The sequence below is a fragment of the Equus asinus genome, chromosome 1 (genome assembly GCF_041296235.1).
Source record: "Equus asinus isolate D_3611 breed Donkey chromosome 1, EquAss-T2T_v2, whole genome shotgun sequence".
Lineage (NCBI taxonomy): Eukaryota > Metazoa > Chordata > Mammalia > Perissodactyla > Equidae > Equus > Equus asinus.
The window spans coordinates 62643721-62660630 of record NC_091790.1 but is presented as its reverse complement, the minus strand read 5'-3'; positions in this window follow the sequence as shown (position 1 = coordinate 62660630).

Here is a 16910-nt window from a genome sequence, read left to right as displayed (position 1 = left end):
TGCCACGGTGAATGTTACACACGAAGTCAGAGGCATCACGAGATGTGTTACACATGAAGTCAGAGACTCCACAGGGAGTTTTACACATCAAGTCAGAGACACCGTGTGTAGTGTTACTCACGAAGTCAGAGAAGCCAGGGGGTGAGTGTTATGCATGAATTTAAAGATGCTTTTGGGGAATGCTACTCAGTAAGAGATGCCATGTTGGAGTGTTATGCACAAGATCAGAGAAAGCAGGGGGAATGTTACACAAGAAATCAGACTTGCCAGGAGGAGACTTAAGCACTAAATCAGAGATGACAGAGTGGGGTGTTACTTAAGAAGTCAGAGACACAAGGGGGAGTGTTACACACACAGTCAGAGATGCCAGAGGGAGTGTTAGATGGATGAAGTCAGAGACAACAGGCGAATATTATGCACAAAATCAAAGAAGCCATGGGACCTGTTACGGTGAAGACAGAGATGCCAGTTGTGTTAAGCATGAAGTCAGAGACCACATGGGGAGTGTTCCAAATGAAGTCACAGATGAAAAGAGGAGTGTTACCCACAAAATCACGGACAACAGGTGGAGTGTGACAAAATAAGTCAGATGTCAATGGGAGCGTTACACACAGTCAGAGAAACCACTGGGGAATGTTAAACATGAAGTCAGAGACACCAAGGGGAGTGTTACACACAACGTCAGAAAAGTCAAAGAGACTGTTACAAATGAACTTAGAGATGTCAGGGGTCTATGACCTACAAAGTCAAAGATGCCATGGGCAGTATGACACATGATGTCAGACAGGTCACGTGGAGTGTTACACAAGATGTCAGAGAAGCCAGAAGGATTGTAGCACACAAAGTCAGAGACACAAGGGGGAGTGTTACTCATGAAGTCAGAGTCACCAGGTGAAGAGTGACACACGAACCTAAATGGACCACTGGGAGAGTGACAAATCAAGTCAGGGATGACTGGGGGAGTTTGACACACGAAGTCACAGAGACCAGTGGGAGCATTACACACAAAGTCAGAGACACCATGGGGGAGTGTTACAGGCAAAGTCAAGAACAGCAGAGAGAGTGTTATGCAAAAAGACAGAGACAAGAGGAGTGGTGTGAAACATGAAGTCAGAAATGCCATGTGCATCTGTTAGACATGAAGTAAATGACATCAGGGTGAATGTTACAATGAAGTCAGAGGCAAAAGGAGGAGTGTGACAAACGAAGTGAGACATTATATGTGCAGTGTTGCACATGAAGTCAGAGATGACAGGGGGATTGTGACACAAGATTTCAGAGAACCCAGTGTCACTGGGAAACACAGTTAGAGAAGCCAGGGGGACTGTTACGCAAGAAGTCAAAGAGGCAATGTGGAGTGTTAAACACAATGTTAGAGACACGATGGGAACTGTGACACAGAGGCAAAGACTCCAGGGGGAGTGTGATACATGAAGTCAGGGATGCGAGGTGGAGTGTGACACACAAATTCAGACACAGCACATGAATTATTATACACAAAGTAAAAGATCCAGGGGGAGTGTGACACACGAAGTCAGAGGCACCACGAGGTGTTTTACACGCAAAGTCAGAGAAGTCATGATGAATGCTACACACATCATCAGACATGACAGTGGTGTTTTATACAGGAAGTCAGAAATGCCAGGGGAGGTGATACACACTAAGTATAGATGACAGCGGGAGTGTGAAATATGAACTCAGAAACACAAGGGGGAGTGTGTCACCTGAAGTCAGAGATGCTACCTGGTGTGTTACACATGAAATCAGATATGACGTGGGGAGTGTGATACAACAACTCAGACACCAGGTGGAGAGAGACACACGAAGTCAAAGATGCCACTGTGATTGCTAGTCAAAGATTCTGAGATGCAAGCTGTAGTGTGACAAATGAAGTCAAAGATACCAGTGGGAGAGTGACACCTGAATCAAAGATGACGGGGGTATTGTGCCACACAGAGATGACTGAGGGAGTGTTACAAAGTTTTGATGCCTGGGGCACTGTTACATAGGAATTCAGACACACCACTTGGGAGTGTTGCACACAAAGGCAGAAACATCACGTGGAATGTTACATATGAAGTCAGAGACACCAGGGGTTGCACACCCAGTCAGTTGCACCATGTGTGGTGTTACACAGGAAGCCATAGACACCAGGGGGAGTCTTACAAATGAAATCAGGGATGCCATGGTGACAGTCACACATGCAGTCCAAGATGTCAGGCAGGTGTGGCACATGAAGACAGAGACACAATGTGGAGTTTAACACAAGAAGTCCAAGAAACCAAGGAGAGTGAGACACATGATGTCAGAGACGCCAGTGGGAAGTGTTATGCAAGATGTCAGATATGATAGCAAGAATGTTACACGAGACTTCTGTGATGCCTGGAGGAGTGTTATGCATGAAGCCTGAGACACCATGGTAGTGTGTTACACACGAAGTCAGAGCTCACAGCTAGTTTCAGAAGAAGTCACAGACTACAGGGGGAGTGTTACCCATGAATCAGAGACATCAGGGTGAGTGTTACATAGAAAGTCAGAATCCATGGCGCGTGTGACACAAGAAAATGGAGATGACATGTAGAGTGTGACACTCAAAGTCAGAGACACATCAGGGAATGTTACACATGATTTCAGAGATGCCAGTGGGTGAGTTATATGCAAGGTTGGAGAGGCCAGTTGGAGTATTACACATGAAACAAGAGACACCAAGGGGAGCATGACACACAAAGCCACAGACAGGAGGGGGATGATTATGCCTGAAGTAGGATATGACAGGGGGAGTGTGAAACACCAAGTCACAACCACCATGGGGAGTATGATACACAGAGACCACAGCTGAAGTTTGAAACATGATCTCAGAGACTCCTGGGGGTGTGTGATGAAGGAATTCCAAGACACCAGGGGGAGTGTGACACAGGAAGTCAGAAATTCCATGGGGGAGTGTGACACACGAAGTCAGAGACTGCAGGGAGTGTGTGACTCAAATTCAGACATAACAATGGGGAGTGTTACGCCCAAAGTCAGAGATATCAGAGTGAGTTTTAAACATGAAGTTAGAGATGCCATACGGAGTGTTATACACAAAGTTTGAGATGTCCTTGGGAGTGTTGCACACAAAGTTATAGATTCCAGTATGAGTGTGACACATGGAATCAGAGGCACCACAGTGTGTGTGTCACACAGAGTCAAAGGTAGTATGGGTTTTGTTACACATGAAGTCACAGTCGCCATGGGGAGTGTGATACACAAAGTCAGAGATGCAAGGCTGAATGTAACACATGAAGTCAGAGACACCAGGGGTATTGTGACATATGAAGTCAGAGACAACATCTGGAGTGTTACACAAGAATTCTGAGAAGCCACTGGGTAGTGTTACACACGAAGGAAGAAACGCCACATGAAGTGTTACACATGCAGTCAGGGATGCCATGGGGATTGTGACAAAAGAAGTCAGAGTCACCAGGGGAAGCATTACACAGGAAAAGATGCAACCATGAGAGTTACACACAAAGTCAGAGACACCAGGGGGTGTTTGACACATGAAATCAGAGCTGCCAGGGTGAGTATTACACAAGAAGTCTGAGAGGCCATGGGAGAGTGTTAGACTCAGAGTCAGAAATGTCACATGGAGAGTTACACACGTAGTCAGAGACTCCAGGGGGACTGAGACACACGAAGTCAGAGAGGCCACATGGAGTGATACACATGATGTCGCACACACCAGGAGGAGTGTTACAGCCGAAATCTGAGATGACACTGGGAGTGTTACACACAGTCTGAGACATCAAGGGGAGTGTGACAAAGTCAAAAACCCAAGGTGTAGTGTTACACAGGAAGTCATAGGCAACAGGGAGTGTGTTACACATGAAGTGAGAGAAGCCATGGGGAGTGTGAAACAGGAAATCAGAGATGCCAGGGGAAGCATTGCACACAAAGTCAGAGGCAAGATGGGAAGTGTTACACGCAAAGTCAGTGATGCCAGTGGGAGCATGACTCACAAATTTAGACATAGAGGTATATTGTGACACATGAAATCCCAGATGTCATGGTGAGTGTTATACACTACGTCAAAGATGCCAGGGAGTGTGTGACACACAAAGTCAGAGATGACACAGGGAGTGTTGCAAAGTCAGAGACAACAGTGGGAGTGTGACAGATGCAGTCAGACATGACAGCGCAGCTGTTACACTTGAAGTCATAGATGGCATGAGAATTTTACACACAAATTCAGAGATGCCAGTGAGAGTGTTACACACAAATTTATAGACAGCAGGAGGAAGGTGACACCCGATTTCACAGACAGAAGGGGAAGTGTGACACACGAATTCTGAAATGGCAATAGATGTGTTAAACATGAAGTCAGAAACATCAGGGGGACTGTGACACAGGAAGTCAGGGACACCAGGTGGACTGTGACACATGATGTCTGAAATGCCAGGGCAAGTGTGACACACAAAGTCAGAAACACAAGTGGTATTGTTACAAAGGAATTCAGATACACTACTGTGTGTATGATACAAGAAGTCAGAGATCTAATGGCAAGTGTGACACATGAAATCAAAGAAATCAGGGGAAGAGTGACACACAAAGTCAGAGGTGAGACAGGTAGGGTTACAAACAAAATCAGAGACTCTAGTGGTAGTGTGAAACAGGAAGTTAGAGATGCCATGTGGATTGTGAAATGAAGTCAGAGATGCCACTGTGAGTATTACACACGATGTCAAAGATGCCACGTGTAGTGTTGCACAGGAAGCCAGACACATTGTGGAGAGTTGCACATGAAATCAGGGATGCAAAGGAGAGTGTGACACATGTAGTCGCAAATGACAGGTGGAGTGAGACACAATTATTCAGATACGACAAGAGGAGTGTTACAAACTAAGTCAGAGATGTCAGGGTGAGTCTTACTTATGATGTCAGTGATGACAGGGGGAAGTGTAATGCAGGAAGTCAAAGACACCAGGGGGAGTGTTACACATGAAGTCAGAAACAATAGTGGGAGTGTGACACTGGAAATTAGAGACACCAAAGGAAGAGTTACAGATGAAATCATAGATGCCACTGAGTAGTGTTACATTCAGTCCAAACCAGGTATAGTGTTAAACACGAAGTCAGAGACATGTTTAATGTTAGGAATGAAGTCAGATATGCCACTGGATGTATGAAAGACGAAGTGAGAGATGACATGTGAATTGTGACACACGAAGTCAGAGACAACTGGGAGACTGTAACACAAAAATTCAGAGACTCCATGGGAAGTGTTACACTCGAAGTCAGAGACACCATTGGGAAGTATTATGCAGGAAGTCAAAGACATGAAGCAGAGAGTTACAAACGAAGTCAGAGAGACAAGGGGGCATGTTACACATGAAGTAAGAAACACCACAGTGAGAGGTACATATGAGGTAAGCGACAACACTAGGAGTGTAACACATGGTCCAAGAGACGCCAGGGAGAGTGTGAGACATGAAGTCAGAGAAGCAAGGGTGAGTGTTACAAATTCAGAGATGATATGGGGAATATTAGGCACAAGGTCAGAGATGCCATGGCGAGTTTAACACATGAATTCAGAGACACCATGGGGAGAGCTACACACAAAGTCAAAGATGTCATGGGCGGGTGTTATGCACGAAGTCAAAGACAACTGAGGGAGTGATACACATAAAGTCAGAGACCACAGGTGGAGTTTGATACACGAAATCAGATACAACAGAGTGTTACACACGAAGTCAGAGACATTACAGGGAGTATTACACACAGTCAAAGATGCCAGGTAGAGTGTGAAACACGAAATCAAAGATGACAGGGGAATTGTGAGATACGAAGTCAGATACATGATGGGGAGTGTAACACAGAGTCGAAGACTCCAGGTAGAGTGTGACACAAGAAATCAGAGACAGGGGATTGTGAGACACGATATCAGAGATGGAATGGGGAGTGTTACACATGAAGCCCAAGAAGCAGAGTTGAGTGCGACACATGAACTCAGAGATGCCACAGTGGGTCTTACAAATGAAGTCAGTGACAGCAGGTGGTGTATTACACAGGAAGTCACAGACACCATGAAGAGTGTTACACATGAAGTCAGAGACACCACAAGGAGTGTGACACAAGTCAGTGATGCCAGGGGAAGTGTGACATGAAATCAGAGGCACCATGGGGAGTGTTACATGGTAAGTCAGAGATGCCACAGGAAGTATGACACACAAAGATAGAGACTACAGGCAGATTGTGACACACGAAGTCAGAGACACCATGGTGAGCTTTATACTAAGGGTCAGAGATGTCAGGGTGTGTGTACCATAAGGGGCTTGAGGCCACATGGAGTGTGACACAGGAAGTCAGAGATCCCACGTGGATTGTTACACACGACATCTGAGATACCAGGCAGAGTGTGACACACAAAACCAGAGACATCATGAAAAATGTTACATATGATTTCTGAGGTGCGGCAGGGAAGTGTTACACATGAGAGAAGTGCCATGTGGGATGTAAAACACAGAGTAAAAGACAACACAGGGAGTGTTACACACAAAGTCAGAGATGCCACATTTAGTGTTACACAGGAAGTATGAGACGCCAGGGCACTGTGACACATGAAGTCAAAGACACCAAGGGGTGTGTTACACATGAAGTCACAGATGCCACGTGGAGTGTTACACAGGAAGAGAGAGATACCACAGCAATTTTTACACACGAAGTTGTAGATGCCACAGGGAATGTCAGAGATGCCAATGGGATTCTAACAGGAAGTATGAGACTCCAGGGGACTGTGACACATGAAGTAAAAGACATCATGTGAAGTGTTGCAGATGAAATCTGAAGCCCAGGTGGAGTGTTACACACGAAGTAGACCTGCCAGGGATATTGTGATGCATGATATTAGAGACGACTGGAGTTTTTGACACACAGATTCAGAGAAGCAACGGGGGTATGTTACACACAAATTCAGAGATGCCACATGGAGTGTTAACCACAAGTCACATATGACAGGGGGAGTGTGACACATGAAGCCAGAAATGCCAGGGGGAGTGTTGCACAAGGCCTAAGAGATGACAGGTGTAGTGTTACACACAACATCAGGGATGCCACAGAGAGTTTCACATATGAAGTCAGAGACACAATGCGGAAGTATTACGCATGATGTCATAGACATGAGAGTGTTACACTTGAAGTCAGAGACTCCATGGGGAGTGGTACACACACAGTCAAAGACACCAGGTGGACAGTGACTCATGAAATCAGAGATGACAGGGGGATTGTGAAACGTGAAGTCAGAGAAGAGAAGAGGAGTGCTAAACACAAAGTCAAAGACACCAGGGGGAGAGTGAAAAACGAATCAGAGATGACAAGCACAGTGTGATGCATGATGAAAGTGATGCCATGGGGTGTGTGAAATATGAAGTCAGAGACAACAGGTGGGGTATGAAACACATTCAGAGATGTCACGGGTTGTGTTACACAAGAAGTCAAAGATCCCAGAGAGATAGTGACACATGAATCAAAGACAACATGGGACATGTGACACATGAAATCAGAGAGGCCACATCAAGGGTTACACACAAACTCAGAGACACAGGTGGGAGTGTTAGAAAGGAAGATAGAGATGCAATTGGGAGTGTTACCCACAAAGTGAAAGACACCAGGTGGAGTGTTACAAAGTCAGAAAGACCAGAGCGAGTATTACACCCAAAGTAAGAAATGCCAGGGTGACTGGGAAACACAAAGGCACAGACACCATGGGGAGTGTGACAGAAGAAGTCACAGATGGCATGTGGAGTGTTAGACAAGAAGCCACAGACAAAAATGTGTTTTATTATACATGGAGTCAAAGATGCCATGGGTAGAGTTAAACACGAAGTCAGAGAGGGTATGACGATGGTTATACATGAAGTCAGAGACACCAGGGTGGGCTGTGAAACATGAAGTAAGAGATGCCTTGGGGAGTGTGACACACAAAGATGCCAGAAAGAGTGTGACACCCAATGTCAGGGCCACAGGGGAATTTTTACACAAAAAGTCAAATACAACAGGGGAAGTGTGAAAGACGTAGTCACCGATGACATGGGCAGTATTCCACATGAAGTCAGCAATGACAGTGGTACTGTGACACATGAACTCAATGACGCTAGGGGGAGTGTTACATATGAAATCAGTGACAGTTGGGGGAGATTTGCACCTGAAGTCAGAGACACCACTGGGGATTTTTACACACAAAGTCAGAGACACCAGGATGAGTGTTACACAGGATGTCAGAGAGGCCGAAGATAGTGTGACACACGAAGTCAGAGATGACAGAGGGATTGTTACACATGAAGTCAGAGATGACAGGAGAAGTTCTGCACAAAGTCAGAGATGCCATGGGGAGTGTTACGTACGATGTCAAAGGTGGCAGGGGGACTGTTACAAACGATGTCAAAGATGACACTGGATAGTATTTGGCACAAAGTCAAACACACCAGGGAGAGTCTTTCAAATGATGTCAAAGACACCAGGGTAGTGTTACCCAGAAAGGCCAGTGAGACAGTTATGCACAAAGTCAGAGACAGCAGGGTGAGGGTTTCACATGAACTCAGAGATGCCAGTGAGAGTGTTACAAATGAATTTAAAGATGCTGTGGGGAGTTTGATTCAAGAAGTCAGAGACACAAGGAGGAGAGTGTCACACGAAATCAGAGACAACAGGTGGACTGTTACACACTAAACCTGAGAACCACTGGGGAGTATGACATATGAAGTCAGAGATGTTACAAATGAAGTTAAAGAAACCACAGGTAGAGTGACAAATGAAGTCAGAGACAGCAAGTGAATTGTTATGATGTCAGTGACACCAAGGTGTGTGTTACACATGTAGTCAGAGATGCCATGGGGAATGTTAAACATGACGTCAGAGAGGAGATGAGGACTGTTACATACTAAATCAGAGCTGCCAGGTGGACTGTGAAACATGAAGTAAGAGATGCCTGAATGAGTGTTACTCACGAAGTAAATTAGGCCAGGGGAAGCATCATGCATGAATTCACAGACACAAGGGAGAGTATTACTCATGAAATCAGACACACCTTGGGGGTAGGTTAAATATGAAGTCAGTGACACCACGTGCAGTGTTACTTAGAGTCATAAATGACACGAGGAGGTGACACACAAAGTGAGTAACGTGACTGAGAGTTTTACACAGGAAATCAGAGACACCACAGGGGAGTGTTACACATGACTGAGGACCTGCCACCTGGAGGGTTACACACAAAGACTGAGAACCAGGGAAGTGTGACATACAAAGTCAGAAATGCCAGGGGTAGGAAGACACAGGAAGACAGAACACCAGGGCATGTGTGACAGATGAAGTCATAAATCCCACAGAGATTGTGACACACGACTTTAGAGATGCAAGGGGCATGTGAAGCACAAAGTGAGAGACACCACGTGGAGTGTTACACAAGATCTCGAAGACACCAGGGAGAGAGTGACACACGAATTTAGAGATGACATGGAATGTGTGACAAACAAAGTCAGGAACACCACAGGGAGTGTTATACAGGAAATCAGAGACACCATGGGGGAGTGTTACACATGACTGAAGAGAAGCCACATGGACTGCTACACATGAAGTCTGAGAACCAGAGGGAGTGTGACATACGAAGTCAGAAATGCCAGGGGTAGTGTTACACAGGAAGACAGAAACACAAGGGCATGTGTGACAGAGGAATTCATAGATGCCACAGGGAGTGTCACACATGAATTAAGAGACATGAGTGGTGTGCAAAGCATGAAGTCAGAGACAGCATGGGGGATGTGATACACAAATTCAGGGACACCAGGTGTAATGTGACACACGAAGTCAGATGCAGAATGTGGATTGTTATACATGAAGTCAAAGATGCCAGGCAGATTGTGACACACAATGTCACACATGCTGGGGGAGTGCGACATGAAGTCAGAGATGCAAGAGGCATTGTGACTGATGAAGTTAGAGACGCCAGGTGGAGTGTTACAGATGAAGTCAGATATGACAGAAGTGTTACACACGATCTCAGACACAACAGGGGGATTGTTATACATGAAGTTAGAAACACCAGGGGTAGTATGACACAGAAACTCTGTGACACCATGGTGTGTGTGACAGATGTCAGAGAAGCCACAGACAGTGAGACATGTGAAGTCAAAGACACCATGTTAAGTGTGACACATGAAGTGGGAGGTGCACGGTGAGGGTTACACTCAAAGTCAGAGATGCCAGGGAAAGTGTGAGACACGAATTCAGAGATGTCATGGTCACTGTTATACTCGCAGTCAGAGACACCAGGGGAAGTCTGACACAGGATCAGAATGCCAGGAGCACCTTGGCCAAGTCACATATTCCTGCCAGTCACCAGGTACCACCAGACCTCCCCCTGCCAGCATCCAGCCCTCACAGGAACAGTAAATACAGTGATGTCCCGCTGATCTGAAACATGCCATCCAGCAACTCATCCCTGACACTCGGACTGTGAGTGGCTGAAGATGGGGACAAAGCCTGTCCCTAGAGACCCTCTGAGCACCAGCTCTGGCAGGCTCAACCGTCCCTTGCTCACAGTTCCGACGAGCTCGGTGGCTTGGCTTCCCAGCCCCCAGCAGGTTGAAAACAGAAAAATAAGAAGGGGGAAAGAGACTACTAGAGCCAGGCATACTGACATTAGGAGAAGTGACAGGTGAGCAGCAAGGATGGAGACAGGAAAACAATATACTCAAACATAGGAAGTCCAAACCCCAGCAGCACAGGCACTTGGCAGAAGGGCGAGCCGCCTGTTACAGACCTCCACAGGCTGCGCCGCTGTACAGCACGAGGTTCAATAATGCCGGTTCACAGAAGTGGACCTGGGTGCTGTCGCTGCAGGAGGGCGAACTTCTGTCACTCCAACACGACTATGTGCATCTCTTATCTGAGAAACCTGTGTGACAAACCAGTGTTTTTAAAGTGGGTTGGGCTCGATGTAATCATAAGTAGCAGATGGAGAAAAGCCCAATTGCCCATCTCGGTCCAGGACAGGTCCCTGTGGAGCCCCGGGACAGTGCACGACAATGGAAAAGACCACCAGGAGATTAGATCGCTGATGGAGACCCACCACGCCTCCACTCCTGGTCATGCTACACGTGCAACTCAAGCTTGCTGGAGAATATTGACAATGTATTTTTGCCTCATGACGTTTCAGAATCATGGGGTCCCATGGCTGGAATGAAACTTGGAGGTGACCCAGTCCCCCCAACACAGGGCTGACAGTATTCTCATCACATCTGCCCACTCCAGATTGCTAATGAAGAACACACTTTCCAAATCCAATAGCTGAGTCTTCCTTCCCAAGAGTTGGAGTCTACATAAACCAGATGATTGCTAAAGGGAAAATGAACATGCAGAATGCATCACACTCCCCCAAGGCAACCTTCCAGACTGGGAAACATTAAATCTTTGTAAAAGTGGGCAGTGTGACACGGTAGTCAGCGATGAGGGCCACAGGCTGGCAGTCTAGATCCAGACCCCAGCACCACATTTGCTGGCTGTGTGAACTTGAGCCAGTTGCTTAACCTCTCTGTCTCAGTTTTCTCATCCATAAGTGAAGGCAACCCCATTTGCCCCATAGGGCTGTTGTGTGGATTAAATTAAGAAATCCATGTAGAGTCCCTAGCACAGGGCTGGCACAGAGAGAACACTCAGGAATGCCACTGTGCTCCACAGCGCCCCTGAGAGCACAGCCAGGTCAGTCTGAAGGCACGGCCTTGCTCACACCAAGCCGCTGTGAGAAACCTGAGTGGCTCCCACTGCCGGCACAGCAAAGGCCACTGTCAGCTGGGAGCACAGCATGGAGCCCACCCATGGGGGCCCAAAGTCCAGTGCAGCCTCTTATGTGCTGAGCGACCTGGGAAGGGGTCCCAGCCTCGCTTTCCTCATGTGTGGAAGGAGGGGAAGTCTCCCCACTAGTCCTGCTCCAGTGGGGTGACCACAAGGACCGTAGGGATGAGCCTGGCTTCCAGCCCCCTTGCTTCCCACATGCATGCACACGTGCATGTGCTGCACTCTCCCACTTCCTGTCCTCCGTGCATGCTGCTGCCCCCACATCCACCCTGATGCTGGGAGGGTGACCCGACGGCGGAGGCAGGGAGTGGTCAGGATGGGTGACGGAGGCTGGCTCTATAGCTCCGCCACTCACCAGGCCTCGTCTCCATGTCTTATGCACGCTCCCTCATCTAACAGCTGAACAATCCTGTGAGGCCGAAATTGTTAGTTACTGTTATCGTTGTCGTTGGGTGGCTGAGTACAGGCTCTGGGAACTGCTGCAGGATTCCAATCCCAGCTCTGCTACTTACTGGTTATTTTGTAACTTCAGTTTCCTCCTCTATAAAATGGGGCTAATAACACCACCTCCTGAGACTATTTGAAAGGACTGAAGTGTTAGTGCCCATGAAGCACTTGGAAAGGTGCCTGGCCCATGGGAGTGCTCCCCACTGTTAGCTGTGCCTGGCAGTACCACCTGTATTCAGAGGAGGCCACTGAGGCTGAGAGAGGTGAGGTAACTTGCTCAGGGTTGCACAGGCAGAAGATGGTTCAGGCTGGGGACAGTGGGGGCATGACTAGAAACCCAGGCAGCCTGTGCCCTTAACCACCAAAGTCCACTGAGCAGGGCCCTTCATGGGGCGTGGACCTAGGCAGTGTCTGAAATGACATCAGGCATGATGGGAGGGACCTACTGGACCTTTCATGCTAAGGGGTAAGGTCCTTTAGCAAGGGCTGGAGGACCAGGTCTGAAGGCCCACCAAGGCACACCCAGCCCAGGACTGGGAGCCAGAAAGCCACTCACCTCCTTACTGTGTCTTCAGGCAGGTCCCCTGCCTTCTCTGAACATTCTCCTCTGTGAACCTGAGTCCCAATCCCAAGCCACCCACCTGGGGGAGATCAAACAGCACCAGAGACGGGAGGAACGCACCTCATGGGGCTCTCTGCCTAGGTCTGGCTGACAGCCCTTTTACTTTAAGACATGGTCAACAGCTAAGTATGTCAGCCAGAAAAGCCTTGGATAGGCTTCTGAGCTCCTGCAAAGGGCCTGGGGACCATCAGAATTCCTAAACCAGGCCTGTCCACTTCTGGTCCAGAGGGCAGCAGGATGGTAGGTGTCACAGAGAGCCAGGCCTAGAACCAAGAAGGCCCAGCAATGTGAGCCCCCGCTCCACCAGTTGTTTCCCCACCCCAGCAGCCAGGCAGGGTGGTCACTGCTGAGAGGCCCACATGAGAGACAGGCTAGGTAGGTGGGCTGCTCGCCAAGGAAAACCAAGCCCCTGCAGAGGCACCCTCTGGGAGAACAGAGACTGGATGTGCTGCAGAGAATGCCCAGTCAGTTGAGCTGTGGCCAGCCCTGCAGGCTGCTGAAGAGCCAGCCCTCCCAGCCGAGAGGCTGCAGCAGTCCCATGCTGCCGAGAGACCAGTGGACTTGGGGCTCCTGCTTGCAAGCCATCACCAGTTCTGGGATCACCCCTGTCCTGCCTCCCTCATGGGCCATTGGGGGCCCCAAATGGGACCACAGAAGTGACAGTGCTTCATGCTCTACTGAGCCAGGGGCATCATGTGGGAACAGGTGCACAAGTCAGGCCTGGATTCACTTTGCTGGTTATTCACCATCTTATTGCCCACAGACAGGTGAACTGAGGCTCAGAGAGGCGACATGTCCTTCCCAAGGTCCCACATTAGCAAAGAACAGGCGGTACAGTTGGGTCCTGTCACACCAGTCGATGAGCCTCGAGGGGCAGTGTGCTTGGGACAGGGTCACAGCTTCCTCAGGCACAGGCCGAGGTCAGGAGATGGGTGGCTGGCTGGGGCATAAGATGTGAGGGCCAGGGTCCCAGAGGTGGGACCTGAGAGACAGGCTTAGAAGAGAACACCATGTTCTGTGAGCAGCCAGTGTCAGTGTGGCTTGAAAGTCATTTTGGAATTGGGGAGCACCAGAGCCAGAAGGGCAGTGAAGGTCAGCCAGTGCGCAGGGCGCCAGGGGGGCTCCACCTGGTCCCTCTGGGCCTCCTGGGGGACTTTTGGGGTCTCTGGGACTCCCGCTCCCTCAGCCACTGAACGTCCTTCTGACTGGCTTACATAAAGGGGTTTGCAGAGAGGTTTTATCTGAGCAAAAGTTTTCTTGACAAAAAAAATTAAAAACTGAATAATTGTTGCCTATATAAGTGAAGCTAGTGAAGAAGGCCCTGCAAGGGCGAGGGCTGCCGGGAAGGCCGTGCACAGCCAGGCCTGAGCCCTAGGACCCCATGGCCCCCTGCCACATTTTCTTTCCTGGTTTTCTCTATTCCTTTCCTGCCTCTTCCCTCTCTCTTCACAGAACACCCCTCAAGCTCAAGAAATTGGTTCTTGTTTTTTTCTTCCGGTAGTCCAGGACATGAACGGTCCTGAGGAAGGAACAGAATACTCTCCTCCATGAGTAGCTGGAAGTGTGTGAGCACCCTCACCCCCAGGCTGCCCGAAGTCATCAGGGCTCTGAGTGGAGCTGGAGGAGGCCCTCCTCGGGAGGGGGCTGGGGCTGAGGGGCGGGCACTGATGGAACAGACCGGCTTCCCTCCAGACACCTGGTATTTCTGTTTCAAAACCTGCCATGTACACATTGTGGAAGGGGGTGTTGTCACATCCTTGTGTTTATTGACCCTGCTTGTCCCAGCCAGGTAGGGACCACACACAGGAATCACACTTCACAGAATTTGTCACTGGTTTCCTCCCTATGTGCTTGCAACAAATGACTGAACTTCACTGAGCCTTGCTTTCCAAATCTGCAAAATGGGGATATGCCCCTTGTCCCCCACAGTTCCTGGGCTTTGACAATGGACAAAGAACAGAGGGAGAGAATGAAGAAGAGAAGGAGGAATAAGGCAGAGCCTTCTGGTGAAAAAATGGAAATATTCACTGTGCAGCCTTATGTGGTATCAGCTTGAGTTTTAAAGTCCAATGGGCCAGCACTTGCCACCTCAGCCAACTATGCATGATTTATGTGGCCTCAGCAGGTTGTGTAATTTCTGCCCCTCAGTGTCCTTGTTTACAAAATGGGGACAATGACATCCTCTTCACAGGGTTCTTTGAGGTCTGAACCTGGTCACCTGGGAGAAGAAGCTGCATAGAGGACTCATGGCCACCAAGTGGTGAAGGCCTCTCCTTTCCCTTCTGGCCAGGCACCAGGTCCCCAGCATTCCCCTCCCATCACAGCTCCTCCTGCTCCAGCTATCCCCCACAAAATGAACTTCACCTGGGAAGAGGACTCAGAGAATTAAAACATGCAATCAAACAGCTTCTTGACGGGAAATGCTTTGGAAATCTTTGGCTCCAGTTACTTCTCAATCTAATTTTGTTCTCGGGTGCAGATTATGCATGAGATGTGATATCGTGCTTTGCCTGGTGCTCCACACACCAGCAGGAGGCACCTGGCATCACCTGCTGCTCATGCCTCCCCCTGCCCGTGAGTAGCATAATGAGGGCAGCCAGCAGACTCTAGAGGTCCCCTGGGCAAGAAGGCCCAGCCTGGACACCCTGGCACCCACAGGCCCCTCTTCATCCACAGTGTGGACTCCCGTGGCCATCCCACCAACCATCTCCCCACTGGCCTGGCCTCCTCCAGCATGCCCCCCGCTGAGGGACCCTGCAGTCCTCAGCTCCCACCTGGACCAGCTTCCCACCACTGCTGGATCAAGTGCAAACCCCTTGCTGCCCTCCATTCCTGCTGGAGCAGTGTAGGCTCCAGCCCCCACCCCAGCTTGGTCCTAAACGTCTTGCTTTCCCCCAACTCACCTCCAAGCTAAGGAAATGTTGCTGCCCTGCAAGACGAGCAGCACCAAGCTAACTCGCCTATGGCATCTCCTGTGGAATATCCTCCCCAATGGCTTGGCCCACCCTGCCGACCACAGGCATGCTCCATCCTCAGTGCTCTCAGAGCCCCTGTGCCCAGCTCCACATCCCAGTCTTGTTGAATGGCTGGGATGGCTGTCCATAGAGGACACTAGGCCGAGCCCTTCCAGGGAAGGCCTGGGTCCCAGTCCTGTTTCCTGTGGTGCCACACAGTTCTTAGCACAGAACTGAGGCCAAACACGGGCTGACCAGGCCTCTCTTTCTTTCCTCAGAAAACCTCTTTCCTTCCCCAGCTGCTCCTCTTGCCCAGCTCCGTGTCAGCATGGGTATTCTGTGCCCGTGGGCAGAGGAGGCTTTCTCTTTGATCCCAACAGGCCATATTTTGCATCCTGCCTATTGGAGAAAAGCCACCAGTCACAGCTCAGAAGCTCCTCAAGCTCTGGGAAAGGGAAATGCCTCCTGAGAACCCTGGGCCCCCAGGGTGGGACTGTGTCACTGGGTCCTGGCTTTTCATCCTCCCTTCTCTTTTCCCCAGGCCAGTCACTCACCCAAGTCCCTCCGATCCTGAGAAAGCCCAAGCCCACAGGCTCCAAGCCTGGCAGCCTCCCCTCATGGGGGCTTTCCTGGAATGCAGAACAATCATTCCCCTCTCCTTTCGTGGCTTCTGGCCTATTTGCAGATGTCCTCAGGTTTGAACATAATGCTGCCTCAAATCCTGTGGGGAGGCATTGGCCACGGTCAATAAAGGACCCCAAGAACAAAGCCTTCCTAACTACAAAAGCAAATGGGCTCTTCTCAGCCCTCACCATCTTGGATCTCTCTGCTCATTCCCTAACTCTTCAAACATTTTTGACCACCTGACACCATTGAACACCCTTCTTTTGTGCTGGGAATTTTCCACCTTAAGAGTTTAGGCTTGGGGGCGAGTCTGGTGTTGTAGTGGTTAAGTTCACACGTGTTGCTTCAGTGTCCTGGAGCTCACAGCTTTGGATCCTGGGCACAGACCTAACAGTGCTCATCAAGCCATGCTGTGGAAGCATCCCACACAAAGTAGA